The 21,139-nt window shown below is 40.8% G+C and overlaps 1 protein-coding gene across 1 annotated transcript in view; it reads left to right on the top strand.

Annotated features, from left to right (window-relative positions):
- Nucleotides 1-21,139, top strand: part of astn1 (astrotactin 1) — a 1,400,536-nt gene that overhangs the window by 1,312,454 nt on the left and 66,943 nt on the right. The gene's annotated exons all lie outside the window — the stretch shown is intronic.

Here is a 21,139-nt window from a genome sequence, read left to right as displayed (position 1 = left end):
AAAGGAATTCCGACGAGGGGCTGGACGACTCCTCCCACAAGGCGTGCTCACAGGCGAATGACGTCACCGACAGGCGTGGAAAAACTCACGCATGCGCACGAGGGTTCAAGCATGTCTGACGTAAAAACATATGAATGAAATCCATATAGTTTTTGAAAAAAATTAAAAGGACCGTTGCTTTATTGACAGACCTCGTAACCTGTGATCAAAAGGATGATGTTCCCTTATTTGCTTTCCAAATTACTGGTAATTTCTTTTCTTTTTTAGTTGTCTGTCAGTAATTGTTTCAAACATTTCCCCCTCCTTTTTGTTTAGTAAGTAAGTGAAATCTATTTGTAGAGCACATTTAAACACAGCTTGCATTGACCAAAGTGCTGTACATACATAGTCCATTACGTAAGACAAATAATAATAAAAAGTACACTTACAAATCCAGTTTAAACTCAGATGACATCAAGAGACAACAATTAATTACAGACATAACAAGGTAAGACAATTAAAATGTAGGGAAGGCCGGAGTAAAAAGGTGTGTTTTGCGTCTGGATTTAAAAACTGTGATCTAACAAGCAATGTCACCTTTTTGCTTAAGCCAGGACCATGGGACATGAAAGATACCTTGGCTGGAATATCTAAGTGACCTCGGAGTTACCTTGATATGGATGAGATCAGCTGTGTAGCTGGGCCCAGGGAGTTAATAGCCTTAAACACCATCACTAAGATCTTAAATTGAATCCTTTGACTGGACTGGGACTGCAGTGAGGTTAGGATAGGACTTTTGTTCCTCTGTTGTTGAATGGTGTCCATAAATACCATGGCAGCACACACTGCATCTGTTTTGACTGAGATATTTATTAGTCAAATTATGAAGTAGTACATCAAGGCCACTGAGCTACTTACGTCAAACATTCCTGTCATCATGAAATGCAGAGCAGGGCCATCAAACTGGACAGGAGACTGCAGGGCTGTGCATTCAGATTATTTACAGAGGACACAGGCAGGGACTGATGGGAAAGATGGGAGAGATAATGGATGGCGGCAAACAAACCCCCAGAGTGATAAATGTTCCATCCTCCAGTTTGACCCACGGATCCTACAGTATTTTACACATACAGGAAGTAATGGGAAAAGAGCAGCAATTTTACAATTTTTGGTATGGTGAACCAGCACAAAGTATTTCAAAGCGAAAAAAAAAAATTGAGATTTTGAACATAAACTTCAGTTTATTTACCCATGCAAACAATCTAAATGCAATTTTTGTATTTTTTGAGCCTCCGTCTCAACACCAGATCAACATGAACATTTTAAAGCTATTTGTTTAGAAGCAACTGGTGATATATTGCAACAACATTCAAACCTTGTGATGTCATAGCTTTGATGCATACTTTGGATTCAAATCAGAAAAGTAAGTCATTTTGGCTTCTTCTTTTTTCATTGGGGGTCACCACAGTAGATCTGGTATGCTGTTTGAAATAGGCTTTAAAATACTCTGGAGCAGGTGAAAATGTTTGGCCCTGTCCACAGCCACTGTATTGCTCAATTCTGGTTTTAGTTTCCCATTCTGTTTTATATGTTGTCTAGAATTTGCTGATGCAGTGGGTATCATGATTCTCCTTGTGGCTGCTGGCTCGTTACTTAGATGTAGTGCTCAGCATAGCAATGAGCACACAGCGTGATTCAGTGTTTAGAAGACAGACAGAACTCAGAGTTTTAACAACAGCTGTTTGTAGTTTTAGACTATTCATCCAACGTCCACTAGCCATCCATTATTTAACTGATGCTAATGAAGACATGCACTTACACAAACCATCTAGCATGTAACAGTATGTCTTTTGGATGTTACATATGCAAAACAAAGATGCTATTTCATTTGGTCTGGTGCATTAAAGTTCATCACATGGAATTAGTATTGTCCTCATTATATGTTCTTTTAATTTGGTGAGTTACAGGTTGATGACGTGTTTGGCGATGTTGATATCTTGCAGGGGAATGAAGGTCCAAGTCTTTAGGACCATGGTCCTGCATGTCTTGCAGGGTGGTTGTAAGACTTGGATGCTCACCTGTGTTTTAAGGTGACAGCTGGATGTTTTTGTTACTAGGGCTCATTAGATGATCCTTGGGTTCCACAGGAATGACTGTATCAAATGAATGGTTACTAAAAGAGACTAAGATGAGGGGTATCACTTGCATTGTGAGGGAGTGTGAGCATCAACATTTTGGCCATGTGGTCTGTTTCTCTGTGCATGATCCAGCACGCAGGTGCCTGAGTGTTGAGGACCCCAGTAGCTGGAGAAGGTCAAGGGGACACCTGCATTTCACCTGGCTGCAGCAGATAGATGGTTATTTTAGAGATGTGGGAATGGACTGGTTGTCTGCCTGGGTAGTTGCTATTCAGGACCCAAGGCAGTTCCATGGTGTCTTGGATGCGGTAAAGCACAACACCAGGGCATGCTCCCAGACTTGACTTGAGGATGATGACATTTATTTATTTATTCCTTTACTGAATTATTGTCTACACAAGCTGGCTTTCTGCTTTTCTTTTGATGTCAGATTTTCAGCTGATCAATGGATACTGTACACCAAGCTGAGTGCCTCTGTAAACACAATGAAAGATTAAAAACAGATTCTCAAAAAGATGGAATTACTTTTAAACTCTTCAGAATGATTCATGGTTAATTAGGGGCCCTAATTAGTGCTGTGTTTAAAGGTATACCTGTATGTATTGAAGAGCAGGGTAGAAAAACCTAATGAAATAAGCCAAGCCATTTGGCACAAAGGTTTACATCTCCACAAGTCACATTCCTCCTCAACAGCCGCCTCTGAAAGAGTCACAGTACCACAAACAACTGTACAATCCATTGTATAAAAATATGCATGTTCTCTGTATTTATGAGGGGTGATTGAAATGTTTTAAGCCAAACCAAAAAGAAACCACAGCTGAATTAATGCTTCATTTTTCAACATAATACTCATGTAGGTCCACACACTTTATCCAGTGCCTTTATAACGTTAAGGCATCCTGGAGCTCATGGAAGTCATCCACTGCAGATATGACATCATTATCAGTATTAGAATCAAATTGGGGCATAAGGTAGGTGTGGAACACGTTCATAGCAACATTCATGAATGACAGCCATGAATGTGGCGACATGTGGACCGGAGCATTGTCCTGATGAAATAGAACACTTCATCAGTCCATTCCATGGCATTTCTGCTTTAATTTTTCCCACAGTTGTTGTAAAAGGGAAACATAGTAGGCCCCACTGATCATCTGTCCCTTCTGGAGATCGTCCACCATTACAATGTCCTCAGCATCTCAGAGTACAGAGGCTGTGACCTTTCCAGCAGATGAGACAGCTTTGGCTTTCTTCAGCAAGGGAGAACCCACGTTTCCATTGCTTCGACTGTTGTTTGGACTCCAGTTCAAAGTGATGAATCCAGGCTGATTGGCCATGAAAAGCCTTGGGACTCATCATGCTGAATGTTTTGTCATTCCCAGTTCTTCTGTCAGAACAGAATGAACTCTCTCCTGGGAAATGCCTACAATACTGGCTATGTGACACTCACTTACTCTTCTGTCAGCCAGGACCATTTTATGGATCTTCTAATTTAAATCATATCGGTCAAGGTGGCAGTTCTGAGTCTTCCTGATCTTGCTCCGTTTCAGTGCTTGTTCTGCCCCTCTTGAATTTGGCTGACCAGCGTTTAACTGTAGCATAAGACAGGGTGTCCTCCCCTAATGTCATTAACATGTCCTCCTAGATCTCCTTCAGAGACGTTCCCTTTTTCATGAGATACTGAATCACAGCACACCCAAAAGCTTTTTTTCCATTTTTCCAGTCTGACAAACTACTTGTAAGTAGTGAAGTAAATAAACTCATTTCACTGAAATATTGTATCTGCAACTTTGCACCCAATGAGTCAAAATTTCACACATTCTAAAGAGAAATGTTGGTTTCTCAGAATGCAAAAGATGACGAACCACACCCTACTTTTTCTGGGACAAGCTCAAAGCTTTTCAATCACCCTTCATAATTGGGATACAGAGGGAAGTTAGGTTAGTTGGACACATTCTGACCATATGTCAGTGATATGTCAATTTAGTCAAGTATAAATGTTTTCTTCAATGTATATGCCTGCAGCTGATTTGCCAAGTTGTGCATGACCTGCTCACCTTTGATTCTGACTCTGGCTGTTATATTGGACTCTGTCCATCTGTTTTGCAAAAATATGAACTAAAAATTTGTCCTTGTTTTACCTCTGGTCTGGTGGTGTCCCCCTTCGGGGTGCTAATTTGTGATCTCTGGGACAGGAGGCAGGTGTCGCCGGCTGAACAGTCACCCCTATAAATCGGTCTGCCCTGCCTTCAGCATCATCATTTCTAAGCGTCAGCTTTGATTCACCGGTTATCACGTCGTTTCTGCTTAAAATTGCACTCTAGTCATCATCTATCTCAGTGACAGGTATCTGAAGCTTTTGTACAACAATCATTTTCACATAAATTCAGCATTATTTTGTAATAAAAGATGGCAGAGAAATCTGAGCACAGCAGCAGCATGGCAGACGTCTGACGTACAGCTGTGTCTACATTATTTCGGTGCATCAGTAGTGAAATGAGGAGATTATTGCCTCATTTCTGATCCAAACGGCCTCATCTCTGCTTAAAACTGATTTTAGAATGATTTAAGAGGTTTTACCTTGTCATCTGATGGTTAATAATCACATCATTCCACCTGATCGCTTTGGGTGTAGAAAGTCAGTCTCAGACATGTTGTTGTGGTCCCAAATGATGCATGCGTAGTGAATGCAGGGTGGATGAATTTTTAGGGGGGACCAATCAGTCTGCGACACTGGCACTCCAACCACGAGGCTAAAATCCATGGGCCTTAGTGTCTTTCGCTAGAGCGTCTGTCGGCATTGGAGAGTGAAGTTTTCATACTACATAAGCCCAACACTCTGGCTGCCTCTGTCACACATGAACATGTAGTTGCTTCTGTCTGCATCTTGGTTTTCCATACTGTCAATCAATGGCTGCCAGTGGAACTGGTTCCCTTGAATTTAGTGATGATGTAACTGTTGATAAAAGCAACAGAATGCATTTAAACAGTATAGCATTCTATATCATCTACTTGTAATCAAGCACAGCTTTAAAGAAATGCAAAAAAGGAAATGACCTAAAGCAACTCAAGACTTTTTGAAGGTAAATGAGTTGAATGTTCTGCTGTTGCCAGGTCATTTCACCTGATTTGAACATGCATTTATCTTGTTAAAGGTTAAACTGATGTCATCATGCCCCAAGAACAAGTACGAATTGAAGACAGCTGCAGTTAAAGCCTGGCAGAGTACTGCCAGGAATGAGCTGGTGATGCTTATGGTTTCCAGATTTTGGGCAGTCATTGACAAGAAAGGATTTGCAACAAGTATTAAATATGGCAGTTTAATTTATAAAGAGATACTCCAGATAAAAAACAGGTTCAAGAGACCCCGAAGTCCTTTGGACAAAGAAAGTGGAATTGTGACCAAATGTAGGAAAAGTGGCATTAAGTTAGTCATTTGTATGTATTCGGCTGAAATTGTTGTACATATATTTGGATTACTTGTAATCTGATTACTTTTGTATTACATTTCAAAGTAATCCTACCCAACCTTGTCTGTCCCATATTTCAGATGCATTCTCTCAGCATAGTTTCTGTAATAAATTGAGCAATGTGAAAACTGGCTTTTTTTGTGTGGTCCTTTCTGGGGACCTTTAGAATGATAGTCTTTAACCTCTTAACGCCCATCGTCGCATATATGCTACAATCTCTGACTCAAATATGCAACTTACCAAATTGACCTGTATGCCCGTTGTCGCAAATTTGCAACATACCATCATTATTATTATAACATAAAGTCATTACCAGAATACCCAATATTACTATCTAGTTTTTGTGCAAAAGTGAAATTAATAATCTCAACATTATTTACCATCTACTTAAAGGCAAAAACACACACAAAACATTTTTTTATATACAGCTATATAAATTCGGACATTAAGGGGTTAAGCAGCCTCCCAAAGAATCATAATGCAAACATACAGAACAAGTTATTGAACAGTTTCACTGCAATTAATTTTAATTACCTCTCTCTTTTATTGCCCTTCTCTGAGGCCATTTTGGCCCCAGAGAGGTTCAGTCAATACGTCCTCACTTCAGTGACCAGATAGGCTCCTAAGAAATGTCTGCACCAAATTTTAGGTCATTTGATTGAAATGTTATGAAGAATTGTCTGGATGGTGAAGTGCGCACTGCACAAGGGGCACCGGGGAGTAGGGATGGGTATCGATAAGATTTTATTGATATTGATGCCATTATCGATTCTGCTTATCGATCCAATTCTTATTGATTCCCTTATCGATACCTCTTGTGAATTTTTTGTGTACTAAAAGTAGGCTTTACAGGTTTCTATGTCAGTGGGTCAAAGAGCTTTTTCTTATCTTGCACCCATTCTGTGGAATGGTTTTCCTGCAACCTTGAAGCAGTCGGAGTCCATGGACATTTTTATGTCAAGACTTAAAACCTATTTTTATTCTCTTTCTTATGAATAGTTTTTTTATCTGTTTTATTCTTTTACTTCTGTTTTTAATTATGTATTTGAATTTTATAATTTTTATTTATTTATTTTAGTTTTTTATGTTGAACTGTTCTGTGTGAGGTGCCTTGAGACGGCTTTTGTTGTGATTTGGCACTTCATAAGTTGATTAAATTGAAATTGAATTGAATTTGAACAACATTTTATTTAGTCTTAAAGTAAACAAATATAAAATTGGTCACTGAATCCTTAAACTTTGAACATAATAAACTCTACATGGTGGATCCTTTTGATCTCGGGACATAAATAGAAATAAACAAAATTTGTAGTTTTTATCAAAAGCATTTCCTTTCAGACATTATTGGCATGAATGTCTGAAAACTGAGCTCTTGCAGCTACTGTGCTGCAGGTCAGGATGTAATTCATAAAGAATGCAGGATGTCTCATTTTGGGAGGAAAAAAATGTTTTAGTCGAGTGCAGTTTATTCTCTGTATTACAGCATTTGTAAAGAGGTCTCATTTTATTTAAAGCGGCAGTTCATTTTGAAGTTCTGACCTGACTGTCTCGGTAGAGAGCCGCGCAGCGTTTGGAGCTCTGTGAACGGAACGGAGGAAAATTCTCATTTCTTGACTGCAACAAGACAAGAGTCCCAGTTAGTGACTTTAATACACACAAAATTGACTCATGATATTTTAATGGCTTTGAGAGGGGTTGAGAAGCGGACTTGCCGCTTCTGAAGAGCAGCAAATCAAAGAACCAGAGAACCAGTGGATGGAAGCATTGCTTCATTGGGTCACGCTTCAAAGTGGAGTCTCGCTGAAGAAACGATTGATTACAGAGCTGCTGCAGAGTCTGTAATCAACGTAGAAAAATGATCATTTTCCCGACAAACATACTCAAAAACAACGGCTGCTCTGAAGGACCGATAAGGGAATCATTAAGCACAAAGGCTATTGATATCAGTGGATCGAATAATTTCTTAACGATACTCGAAAAGAACCGGTTCTCGATACCCAACCCTACTGGGGAGTAATCTTGACGGCATTAGGCCTTTTGAGCCTTCAGTCAAATGGACTTCTACAAAGGATTTCGACATTTTGCACTAGATTTGAAATTCAACCTGAAAATCTCTAAGAGTGAAACCACATCATGTTTGATTTATTTCAAATGCACCATGGTGATGCACAGAGCCCAAACTGAAAAAATGGTGCCACTGTCATATTACTTACAGAGCTAACTGTATTGTGTGCACCAATGTTGTGTTTTAATTTTATGCTTTTATTTTGTACAATGTGAAAATGTGAGTTTGCAAGTGAGAGCAAACAGGGATGTGAGAACTGATCACCCATCTGTGCTTGGCTAACCTTTTTTAATCACAGTTTATTTGACATTGCCAGATGCAGAATACCTGCTTTGACATCACTGATTGAGGTGAAGCCAGACGTGCAAAGAGGTTCCAAATTTAGAGAGCAGGAAACCAGATTGTCTGGACTGAGAAGGGGATCCAAACAAAAAAAGAAGTGAAATTAAGCTCTGTCAGTCCTGTTCATAATAAATAGACTATAAAGCATAACCATGTTGAAAAGCTCAATGTATGACTGTGTCATTCAGAAGGTAATTGTATCTCTACAGTGGTCACGAAGACAAAAAGAGATTGAGCTTTGTTTACGTAGGATCACCAGAGTATTACCATTCAGATTTTTAAAAATACATGCCAGCATATTTATTAACTGTTTGTTACATGATGTTGAATTTCTGTGCACTTAATAGTGTCCCAAAATTGCTTTTGAGGTTGGTAAGAAGTGCACTCCACATCAAACTCCCTTATAGTAGACGGTGAGAAGATGAATGATGGGTTGTTTTTGGACGGCTGTCTTTGGACAAATCAGCATAGCAACTGCTTTTTGACTTGGTGTGGCCGCTCAGCTCCAAGAGTAACACAAATGCAAGTATGTGCTATTTTAACTGTTGCAAACATGTGGACAATCAGCAACATAAATCTAGTAATCATCATGAATTATGCATCCTTTTTGTGTTTGTCACCCCTTGTAGAAATGATAATTTCAATTCATCATTGTGTGAACTTTGCCTGCAGAGTTAAGGTCCATAAGTATTTTGTCAGTGACATTAAAATGGTTGCGTAATTTTGCCTCTTTAAACCACAGTGGAGTTTAAATGACACATTCTGTATGATCTGTAAATAAATTTAATAAATTGCATTCAACAACTTAAATATAGCTGTACATCTTGCAAATCCCATGGGCACAATTACTGTGAGCTGCAGTGTCAATTCACAGCAATTCATTGCTGTGAATGTTTTTCCGAGAAGCGCATGCTTGAAAGTGTTATTGCTCTTATTACCTTTTAGTTGGTATATCTTGCATTATGCATTCAACTCTAATGGCAATTTTTGCAGAAACTTCTTTAATTTGACACATCCCTACTTAGCACAAGTTCGTGTACAAGCACGTTCAAAATAATTGCCTGTCATAATGATTGTTTGCCAAACCCCCAACAAAACTTCATAGCTATAATTTGCAAGGATAAAAGTGGAGCTGCATCCACGCATTTGGATGAGGATGTGCGCTGCCTTCGTGCACGCGTGAACGTCTGTCTGCCTGACACCTCTGTCTGCCTCTTTTAACACCTATGGTTGGTGTAAAAAAAAAAAAGTCTTACCCTTTTTTCATTGGTGGACACGGCATGGCGTCAACAATAAAAACCACTGACCCCACATGGGAGCAGATGTCAGTCAGAGAAGAGGGGAAAAAAAGCCTCCAAGGGCCCAGTGCTGCCTCTGGTGGACATCATGAGGAACTGTCAGGCCTGTTTTGTTCAGCACAGGACCTTTTTGAGTGGCACAAACATAATTTGTGTGGCATCTGATTATCATCATCTGATAGCTGTTCAAAAACGCCTGAACCATTTCCTGCATTTTAATGTAATAGTTGCATATACGAGGTCTATTAGAAAAGTATCCGACCTTATTATTTTTTTCAAAAACATTGAATCACGTGCAATTACATTAGACAAGCTTGAACCCTCGTGGGCATGCGAGAGTTTTTTCACGCCTGTCGGTTGCGTCATTCGCCTGTGGGCAGGCTTTGAGTGAGCACTGGTCCACTCATCCCGTCGGAACTCCTTTGTCTGAAAACTGTTGTGAAAGTGTCGTGACACGGACCCACAACAGGGGGCGTAAATGAACGGACAATGGATAAGCCAAAAGTAACAATTTAATGTTGTGAATCGCACGACGACGTACAGACAATAACAATATAGTGACTGTTAATCATACAGCAGGTGACGTGTGGGCAGGCTCGACGATAGCAGACGCCTGGCGAGAGAAGAGCCGATCCCACACAGCTTCCACTGCCAACGGAGCTGAAGAACACCGGAGCCGCCAAGCCCTGCGCCCCAGGTGGCCGCTGTCTTCAGCAGTCAGACCCGGTACTGCTGGCAGAGAACAGAGACAGTCCTGATGAGTGTGAGGTCGCGCACTCAGTAATCCCACGGTCTGTATTCAGTAAGGAGGGAGCACCTCCACCTCCAATCACACACTCGTGCAGCTCCTGTCTAACCACTTATCTGGTTGGGGTGTGAAGCGAAGCCGTCGCTGATCACACCAAACGCCAATCCCACAGATAAGGCAATCACCACAGGAAAACGGCTGCAACAGAAGTTCAGACTATTACACAAGGTTTTTGTTCAGCAGAGAAATTACCTGATTGGTAGTTGATTTCTCGGCGGGGAGGTGGAGTTGCAGTCCGGCCTTTAAGGTGGTGGTGATGATGTGGATGAGTGACAGCTGATGCTGATGACGAGTAACAGCTGTCACTCCCGGTTGCTATGACGCCCTCCCGTGCTTGAAGCCCGCACTTCAAGCAGTGCCCCATCTGGTGGTGGTGGGCCAGCAGTACCTCCTCTTCAGCGGCCCACACAACAAAAACGTGCTGAGAGACTGCCGCTTTGCTTTTTTCAGAAACTGTAAGGCACATCCGAGTGGACACCATTCGAGAAATTCAGCTGGTTTTCGGTGAAAATTTTAAGGGCTGATGAGAGATTATGGAGTGTTACTGTCGCTTTAAGGACAACCCACAGAGCCGGACGGCACGCCGCGCTCCGAGCCACCATCGTCAGCCTGTTTCGAGCTGAAAACTTCCAAATTTAAGCCTCTGTTGACCCAGGACGTCGTGAGAGAACAGAGTAGTTTCAGAAGAGGTCGGGATCAGCAGTTTATCCGGACATTCCACTGTTAAAGGAGATTTTGTAATGAAAGACGTGCGGACGGATTCGCGCGTCGGCACCCAGCCGCTCATGGCCTGGCTCCACAGAGAAACACCTCCGTTGGAAGCCTTACGGAACAAGTTTGAACATGCCCAGCTGTTAAACAATTTCTCGGATACTCACTCGACTGAAAACCATCGAAAGCGGCCTGAATTTTACGAATGGTTATCAACACGGAGGCGTTTGTTAATGCAGATTCATTATTTAAAAATCATACTATGTGGTTTACTGGATTTGTTTTTTTTTTTTTTTTTAGATTCTGTCTGTCACAGTTGAAGTGTACCTATGATAAAAATTACAGATCTCTCCATTCTTTGTAGGTGGGAAAACCTGCAAAACTGACAGGGGGTCAAATACTTATTTTCCCCACTGTAAATTATGCGTAAAACCAAAAGTAGTCAAAAACACCCAGTTATACCCAGGACTTCAATCTAATTGCTTTAACTACTTGACCATTACCTCTACATACTCACCACTGGTCCTTATGACTGAGCTGTAATCCCAGTCCTCATCTTTGTTCCCAAAGTTAGATCTTTATCACAAGGCTTTGATACCGATAGCTGACTTTTAAACCTAAACTTCAATCCTGATCATTTTGCTTTGGTCCTGACTGCAGACTGCTTTGATTCATTGATGTACATTTCTGATTTTTGTTGCTGTTTGTCTGTCTTGCTTAGATCATGTAATCAGGATCAAAAGAATCGCGATCAAAGATAGGATCGAGATGAAATGAATCACAGTCAAAGATTAAGCCTCAAAGATAAAAGCCAAGATTAGTGCAGCAGATAACAGAATATTTACAGAGGAATCCTTCAAATAGTGATACAAGCACCAAATCTGGCAAAAGTACACCTTAGATATTACTCTTTTGAAAAAAACGACAGGCCACTTGAATTTTCAATAGGTGGCCATATAGGCGTCAATTGAAGAATTACATAGGGGTCAAAATATAAAAATGCTCCAGTCATATTGAAAATTATACCACATTATTTGTCTGATTGTAAAGATTCCAAAAAGGTATAGTTTGGACTGTCTATGACTGAATTCTATAGAGTTATGGGGGTAAAAACAACAAGAATGGTGACAAAGTTCAGTTTCAGTTTGTACAGGGGTCAAAAGTTAAAGTTGCTCCAATTTTGTTCAAAGGTGATGCAAATTATTGGTTGAGTTAATAGGGTTTCAAAAAGAAATCGTTTGAAGCATGTATCATGCTTAGTTATCACGTTACAGGGTAACATATGTCACATGTCATAGAATTCAATGGACTTCACCATTATTTGAGATATACTTTATTGATCTCACAGTGGAGAAATTATGTTTACAGTCCAGTTACCTCAGACATCAATTAGTCCACAGTTATTACTTGTTTACCGTAATAATGGCACACATCAGAATTAAAGACAGCACATACACATTTGACATTGTTTATGTGCACTAAATTTGAAGAAGACCGTTATTCGAATTGAGGCAAGTGGGTGAAGGTCTTGCAGCAACCCTGAGTTGCGCCACTGTCAGCTTGGGGGGAGGAACGGGGACCAGATGCAGCAAAACCCCTGCCGCCCCCACAGAAGGGAAGGGTTAGGGTTACCATGGGAGCCTTGTCGGCTTTCCTCATTTGTTCCTTTCAGGCACAGTCAGCAAACTTTTGATGATGGTCTGTTGTAGTGTCCTTTAACATATACTGCCAGTCTTTTCCTTTTAATAATTATTGATTTAACTGAATTTCACAAGAAATTTTCACTGGCATGTCAAAAGCATACTTTATAGTTTTTTTTGTTTGTTTTTATTGTGTGGTATTAATATTTGTATTTAATGGAGATCATTTATTGGAAACTTGTTTTGACTTTGATATCAAAAAGCAGAATTTGCTATTTTTTGGCTGAAAAATCTTTTCATTTTATTTTGATTTTATATCTTCAGCCACAGACTGCTCCCTCCCAAGTGCAGGACTAATACACTGAAAAACTCCTTTGTCCCTCAGGCCATCAGACTGTACAGCTCCTCACTCAGGGGGAGGAGGAGTAACAGGAAGACAGAAGACGGGAAGGAGAGGAACAGCAGTCGCCAGTAAACCAGTAGTGATTAGTATGTCTGGTATTTATATTTGTGTATTTATATTTGCAAATTGATTTTTACTTTCACATTTGATGCTCTGTGTGCGTCTTACCCTGTGTGCTGCTATACAGTGCTGCGGGAACCTCAATTTCCCTGAGGGAGTCTTCCCAAGGGATTTCTAATCTAAAATAATATAATAATCAACAACAGAAATCACAAAAAAAAAAAAAAAACCTAACTGATAAGAGCTTTGTTCAGCACTGTGTTATGCAGTTCCTCCACAGGGGGTGCTACAGTGAATCTGATGGACATTAATGTGCATCTACGTTGTTTTTACAAGGCTGAAACATCTTTAAATTTGAGAGAATTTTGTGGCAAAAATCACCATAGAATAAATATGCAAATTTACAAGCTTGCTCAAGCACTCAGAGAATAAACTTGTATATTCTTTGCTTTTTTGCATTTTCTGACACTCTATTCAGAGATTCAAACCAGCTTTCCAATTAATATGCTAAATGGTATAAAGCCACAAAATGTCACTTTTGATTTATGTATCCAGTGTTTATGTCTTTCACCAGTATGCCAGTCTCTGGCTGTGAGCAAACACTTCTGTCTGACAGCTGCCACGCTACATTTCACCCTCACGTACTCTGGTTTACAACCAGCCTCCATTGCTCTGTCATTCTTTCTTTTACACTGTTTTCTTTGGCAGTTATCCTGCTGTTTTTCGGCCTGTGATACAGGCTGGGGCTGACAGCAGTGACACTGGTGACTCCTCTGAGTCCAGGTCTTTGTGGACTAAAGGCACAGGCAACTATCGCTCAGCATTTATCACCTCACACACTCAGGCACTGTTCGAGCAGAGGTGTGTGACAGACGACCACCTCAGAGCAGCCACCACTTAACACACCGATGCATGAACAAACACTCACATGCTTGTTTTTAAAAACACACAGGGTGTTTCCTCTTTGGTTGTGAAACACGTACCCCTGTGGCCCAATGCCCTTTTTACGTATGCAGAGCCAGCTGGGACAACATAGTTTGAGGCACGTGTCACCATGACCCTGGGATGCAGGAAACAAGCCCAGAAGAGGATGGGGGTAAAATTGGCCATAAACATCATCAAACACACTGTTGGTACTGTCAAAATGTTTGTTCCAAAGAACAGAAAAGTTTGACTCATGTTATGACTGATTGTGTGAAGTTTGGCAGGCACCTCATTTTCTTTAAGGACAGTTTGTTTTTTACAACCTTAGTCATGTACTTTACAACTCCAAATCAGAAAAGGTTGGGACGACATGGAAAATGCATAGCAACAAACAAAACAAATCCAAAAACCCTGTGGAGTCTTACATTTAGTTTGTTTTCTATATTTCATTGCATACAATTGTTGGACTTCCAGCTGCCCCCGTATGTTCAGGATCACCGCAGGAGATCCAGTAAAGACCAGCATTAGGATTTGGCACAGGTTTTACACCGGATGCCCTCCATGATGCAATTCCAGTTTTACCTGGAGAAACAGGCACAGCGACTGGTCTTCGTAAAGCTGGGCAGACACTGTACGATATTTTCAATCGTTGTACTTGGCTCCAGCTCAAACTGTGCGACAAACCACACGGTGTAAAAGTTCAGAGCGCACGATTAATGTTCTCACACTGTATGGCCCGATGCTCTCATGTGATCTGACTGCTCACATTGTACGTTCAAAAATCACATGTCCGACTCATGTTTCCAGAAGCAAAACGTAAACAGAAGCTTTTTTCTTTTTTTTCAAACTTTATTTATATTTCTTATTTTTACAAAAACTCTCGATGGGAGACATCAAAGTTTTAACAAAAAAAATAAATAAATACAAGACTTTAAATGAGTTGAAGAATAATGGGGGAAAAAAGAAACAGAAGCTGCTCTCCCAAAGAGATGATCACTGTTTATGCTCTCTCCGGTGTTTGCACATGCACAGTGCAAGAGACGCTTGTAGCGCTGCTTCAGCAGAGCGGAACCTTCACGACGGCCGACCAGAATATCAAACAGGTTTGATTTTCATCCAACCATACTATTGCCGATCGGGAGGTGGCCGTGAGAGGTTATACGCAGCTCGTTACTCGATGTATATTATACGATGCAGGATGCATGATTAAGCTGAAACTTGGCGCGATCCAAAAAATTTGTGCACAAGTGAAAAATCAGCTGAAAAGGGCCAAAACCCACACCTCCCATCCTGTACTAACCAGGACCCACTGTGCTTAGCTTCTGAGATTACATGGGTTCAGCCTCACAAAGAGCAGACTGGCTGCACGTCCTTGCAGACAATATGATCCCCCCCCCCCCACCACCCCCATTATATTTTATGGTTTGTGTGGTCAACGTCATTTCAGGGGAGTTTTTCCTTCCCACTGTCGCCAAGTGCTTGCTCATAGGGGGTCGTTTGACCGTTGGTGTTTTTCTGTAATTATTGTATGGTTTTTGCCTTACAATATAAAGCACCTTGGGGCAACTGTTTGTTGTGATTTGGCGCTATATAAATAAAATTGATTTGATTTGATTTCATTTGATAATACACATCCATTGCATTTCAGACCTGCAACACATTCCAAAAAAAGTATTATTGAGGATACCATATGCTCCATCCTTCCTACAAACAAATCCTAAGGTGTATATTTTTTTCATTTCAAAATTCTCTACAAACTCTTTATTAGCAACAGGTCAGGACTGCAAGCAAGGCACTTCTTTATAATGTGCGCATAATGTGGTTTTGCATTGTCTTGTTGAAAAATCAGTGGATGCCCATGGAAACAATGTGATCTTGAAGGTAGAATATGCTGCTCTAAAATCTCAGTGTACTTTATATGAGTGAAACATCGCACAGAAGTGCGAAGCTCACTCATGGTACGGGGCATCCTAAACAGGAAATGCCAATTTTCAAATCCACAGTAAAACAGGAAATGTTCAAATGTCAAACACTTCCTGGATTGACAGACGAGATCCCATGGAATCCTGTGGGAACTCAGTGGCAAGCTCACACTCAAACAGGAAGTGCCAGTTTATCAGTCACAGTGAAACAGGAAATGTTCAAATGTCAAACACTTCCTGGATTGACAGACGAGATCCCATGGAATCCTGTGGGAACTCAGTGGCAAGCTCACACTCAAACAGGAAGTGCCAGTTTATCAGTCACAGTGAAACAGGAAATGTTCAAATGTCAAACACTTCCTGGCATGGGTGGAGCTAGAGCAGAGGCTGGGGTTTCACTGGACTCTCCTGAAATTTAATTGGACACAGATGATTGACATGTCACAGTACCACACGTCTGGTTGAAAAACCTGCATTTTGAAACCAGTGAGTCACATTGACTGCTAGGTTCCTCCTGTCCAGTAGTTTGTGCTTGTCAGGCCAGGCAGGGGCCCGGAACACGGAGCGTCTGGACCCGCAATGCAGGCTCCTTGGCTTTGGTGTAAGAGATAACATTGTCTTTAATTCAGGCACAGGTACGGTACACATGTGGTCAGTCAGCGGCGCAAAGGTACAATTGGGATCAGGCCAAAATGCACTCAATGACGAGCAGGGTTCCGTGGCACAGGCAAACACAGACATCGGAGATAAGGCAAAAGGTGCAGTCAAAAACAGAGCAAAAATACAGTACACGGCTATACAAAAACAGGGCTGTGAATAAAGGCTGGAGAGTGTACTAAGACAACAATTTGGCGGTGAGCTGTGAGACTGTGAGGGCTTAAATAACAGGTGCTGTGAACAATGTGCATGTACAGACTGATTAGGTAATAAGGTGCAGGTGTGGAGGGAAGATTCCAGAAAGGGGGCATGGCTAGTAGACAAAGGTCAAACACTGTGCAAGAGAGTGATGTAAGGAGCAAAGATACTTGGGCCTTTGTAGGAAGTGTGAGTGAGATGAAACAACACAGACAGAAACAAGGTGAGAGACATGGGGCAGGTGCAATGATGTGAAGGACTCCAGGAAACTATGAACTGAGGCAGAACACATAATCAAAGACCAAATAATTAACAGAAAGCAAAACCCGATAAGGAAGCATAACTGGTGATCCAATAAACAAGTGATAACCTAATGAAAACTACATGAGAATAAGTTCAGATAAATACTAAAACAAAAACAGAAACTGACTTAAGAAAACAAGGTGGTAAAACAAACCATAAAAAAGCAGTGACAAAACAATAACAGCAAACAAACCAGACCTTAAAGCACAACAGATGTTACAAAAGAGAACCGAGTGATAAATAAATAAAGAAAACTTGAACAGAACTAAATGAAAGGCAAAAGTAAAAAGTAACAAAGAACAGTGACAACAGAGAATAAACCTGGATAAAAAAAATAAACAACTAATAATTCAAAGCTGGGGACAGAAGTAGAGCCAAAGAAAGGGCCAGAAATAAAGGGATGAAAGCCTGGATCAGGGCCGGGTATGACAGTGCTGTTTGCTCCAGATCTGAACTGAACACATCCTTTGAACTATGGACTTCTTGTTGTGTGGGCCGCTGAAGAGGAGGTACTGCTGGCCCACCACCACCAGTTGGTGCCCGGCTTGAAGTGTGGGCTTCAAGCACGAGAGGGCATCGGAGCAACAGAGTGACAGCTGTCACTCATCATCAGCACCAGCTGTCACTCATCATCCACATCACCATAAAAGCCGGACTGCAACTCCACCTCCCCGCCGAGAAATCAGCTACTGTAAGAGGTAATTTCTCTGCTGACTTAAAACTGTGTCTTAGTCTGAACTCTTTTGCAGCCGTTTTCCTGTGGTGTTTTCCTTATCTGTGGAATTGGCGTTTGGTGTGATTAGCGACGGCTTCGCTTCACACTCCAACCAGATAAGTGGTTAGACAGGAGCTGCACAAGTGTGTGATTGGAGGTGGAGGTGCTCCCTCCCAAAAGAACACAAACTGTGGAATTACTGAGTGTGCGAACTCACACTCATCTACACTGTTTATGTTCTCTGCCAGCAGTACCAGGTCTGACAGCTGGAGACGGTGGCCACCTGGGGATCCAGGACTTGGCGGCTCCGGTGTTCTTCAGATCCGTTGGCGGTGAGGGCCATGTGGGATCCGGCTCGGTTCTGGACGGACGTCTTCTATCCTCAAGCCTGCCCACACGTCACTCTACATATAATTGTCTGTATTATCAAAACTGTATTTGTCTGTATTCCGTTGTGCACTTCACAACATTAAATTGTTACTGTTTGGCTTATCCATTGCCCGTTCATTTAACGCCCTCTGTTGTGGGTCCGTGTTCCTACACTTTCACAACACTTCTAATCACACCAAACTTATATTGGTGAGTAAACGACCGCATTTTATGTCAGAAATGAGGTCCAGGTTGTTAAAAGCAGCATTTCTCATTTAATTCGGGTGGCTTATTGTTGTTGGCTTATTAGTGCAGCAGATGACTGAAAGAATCCTTCAAATGGTGATACAAGCATCAAATTCAGCACAAATACAGCTGGAGCAAAATTAATGGAGCAACTTTAATTTTTGACCCCTGTACAAACTGAAACTGAACTTTGTCACCTTTCTTGCTGCGTTTACCTCATAACTCCATAACATTCAGTCACAGATTGTCCAAACTATACCTTTTTTTGGAATCTTTATGATCAGGCAAATAATGTGGTGTCGTTTTCTATATGATTGGAGCATCTTTTAATTTAGGCCAGGGGTGATTAACTGATTCCATCTGCTCAAAGTGATATTAATCAATGAAATCACCAGTGGAGTCAGTGGCTGCAAAGAAAACCTTCCCTTTCTGGAACAAGTTGTCCACCCCTGATTTAGACCCCTGTGTAATTCTTCAGTTGAGCCCCACCTGGCTGCCTATTGAAAATTCAAGTGACCAATCAGTTTTTTTTAAGTGTTAATGTCTATGGATTATTTGTGCCAAATTTGATGCTCACCATTTGCAGGATTCCACTCTAAATATTCTTTTATCTGCTGCACTATATATGAGATGTAAGATGCTGCTCCTCAGTGTTTCTCAATTGCCCTCAAAAGTATTGGAACACTTGGTATTTCACACATTTTAATTTGTTTATTCCATTTCAAATACATTTTTTTTCTAAAATTATCTTCCTTAACTCAAACTGAAAGCAAATCTCTACAACTTGACATAAATTAATTAAAAATATAAAATCCAGCTTCTTGATGAAGTGGTGTAGAGGAAGAGTTTCTTAAAAAGACCTGAAAGTTCAGCAACAATTTGACAGAAGGTACCTTTGAGATGAAAGCCTAGATTTGATGTTTTGGTGAAAGAAACTTTTGTATTTCTTCATAATTGATGTAAATAAAGTCCAAGATATATTCACTGACTTGGAAATGTTCATGTTTCAATCTCCTGACTTGTCTAAAGAAAACTAGCAATAAAACTGATTATTATTTACAGGTTTTATCAAGTTTTAGAGATTTTCTTTCAGTTTGAGTTTGAGGAAGAGAATTTTATAAATTTGAAATCTTTATTTTTTTGTATTGCTTGTATTTAAAATGGCATAAACAAATCACACACACACACACACACACACACACACACATCCAACCGTTTAGTCCAACTGATGGTCGCGGGGGGCTGGAGCCTATCCCAACAGTCATAGAGTGCGAGGTGGGGTACACCCAGGACAGCACACCAGTCTGTTGCAGGGCCACAAACAAAAGAATTTTCAATATATTATCAATTATTAATGTCTTTACTTTGATTTGCTGCCTTTGATTTTGTCTTTGATCTCATTCTTCATATACACATTTATGTACATTTGTTTCAATGTGTTAATATTACTTTCTTTGTTAATCACTGAATTGCTAAAGTAGTTATATTCACTACATTAATTGATTGATACATATCTATTCACTATATTCACTGAACTGTTTAAGTAATCATTAAACTGCTCACAAGATGATCTTTGATTCAGTGAGAGTGCAGACTGTTTTGCTGAGATCATGTTTTTGCTGAGTACAGATGTACGTTCTAATTAACAGTCCAGCCTTGAGCAGGGAGCGGTGTGACCTGTGTATTAGTTCAGGGTTACGCTGTTTACTTTGTGAGACTGGAGGATTAAAGCCATAACAATTTCATATCGATATGAGACCAGACTTTGTGTTGCTAACGTGTTTTGGTATTTTGTCCTTCCATATGCTTGTATGTAACTTTATTCTAAATAAATATGGGAGGCAGATGGGCGGGGCCCTTCAGAGCTGACGGGACGGTGGTCGGTGACAAGGGTTAAGCTCGATCTGCTCCCTCCTGATCAGGAAAAGAAATTCAGTGTCTCCTACATGATTATTTTCTGTGTTAACTGAGTTGTTCTTTTCAGGTCCAACTCTGAACAACTCTGACAATAGTCACACCCACACGCACACCTACGGATAATTTAAAGATTCCAATCCACCTAACCCACATGTCTTTGGATGTGGGAGGAAACCAGAGCACCTGGAGGAAACCCACGCAAACACGGGGAGAACATGCAAATGCCATGTGTATGGGGGACAGAGCCCCTCCAGAAGCTGAAAAGCAAAAAAGAAAATTGCTTAAAATGGTGGAGAGTATGGGGGACAGAGCCCCCCCAGAAGCTGAAATACAAAATAAGGAAAATGCTTAAAAAGGCGGAGCCCCCCAGAAGCTAAAAGGTTTTAGTCATGCTCATGCTCCCAAGAACCATTTTACTGAAAAAAGCCTGAAGGACCGAAAGGACATGGTTAGATGGTGAGGAGCTTTTCCATGTATGTGAGAGGCAAATAAAAAAAAAAAAAAAAATGCTTATAGGAAGCTGAAAGTTTTTTGCCATACCAATGCTCCCCTGAAGCATTTACTCAAAATAAAGTCTGAAGAACTTAAATGACATGGTGAGATGCTGACAAGCTTCGCTCATTCATGTCCGGGACATATGCATATTACATTAATGCTGCAATCACAGAAGTGTAAATTACCTTGGTCAAGGGCACTGGCAAAGGTAATACAGTACATACAATGACAGACCCTGGCTTTTGGCCTTGCTGCTGTCTGGATGGTCCTTTTCATTTTTGATCTGGAGCACACAGTGTCCATTTCATCCAAAAAAAGATTTGGAATATAGATTCTTCTGAATACAATAGACATTTCCACTCTTTAATGTGACAATGTTAATATAAGGCTTCTTTTTTGCACAGTAAAGTGGCATTTGTGAGGGTAACTTCATATTGCAGTGTTTGACAAAGGGTTCCGGAAAGAATCCATTACCCATGTGA

The sequence above is a fragment of the Thalassophryne amazonica genome, chromosome 12 (genome assembly GCF_902500255.1).
Source record: "Thalassophryne amazonica chromosome 12, fThaAma1.1, whole genome shotgun sequence".
Lineage (NCBI taxonomy): Eukaryota > Metazoa > Chordata > Actinopteri > Batrachoidiformes > Batrachoididae > Thalassophryne > Thalassophryne amazonica.
Note: the sequence above shows the minus strand (reverse complement) of the source record. Positions and strands in the feature narration are given on the sequence as shown.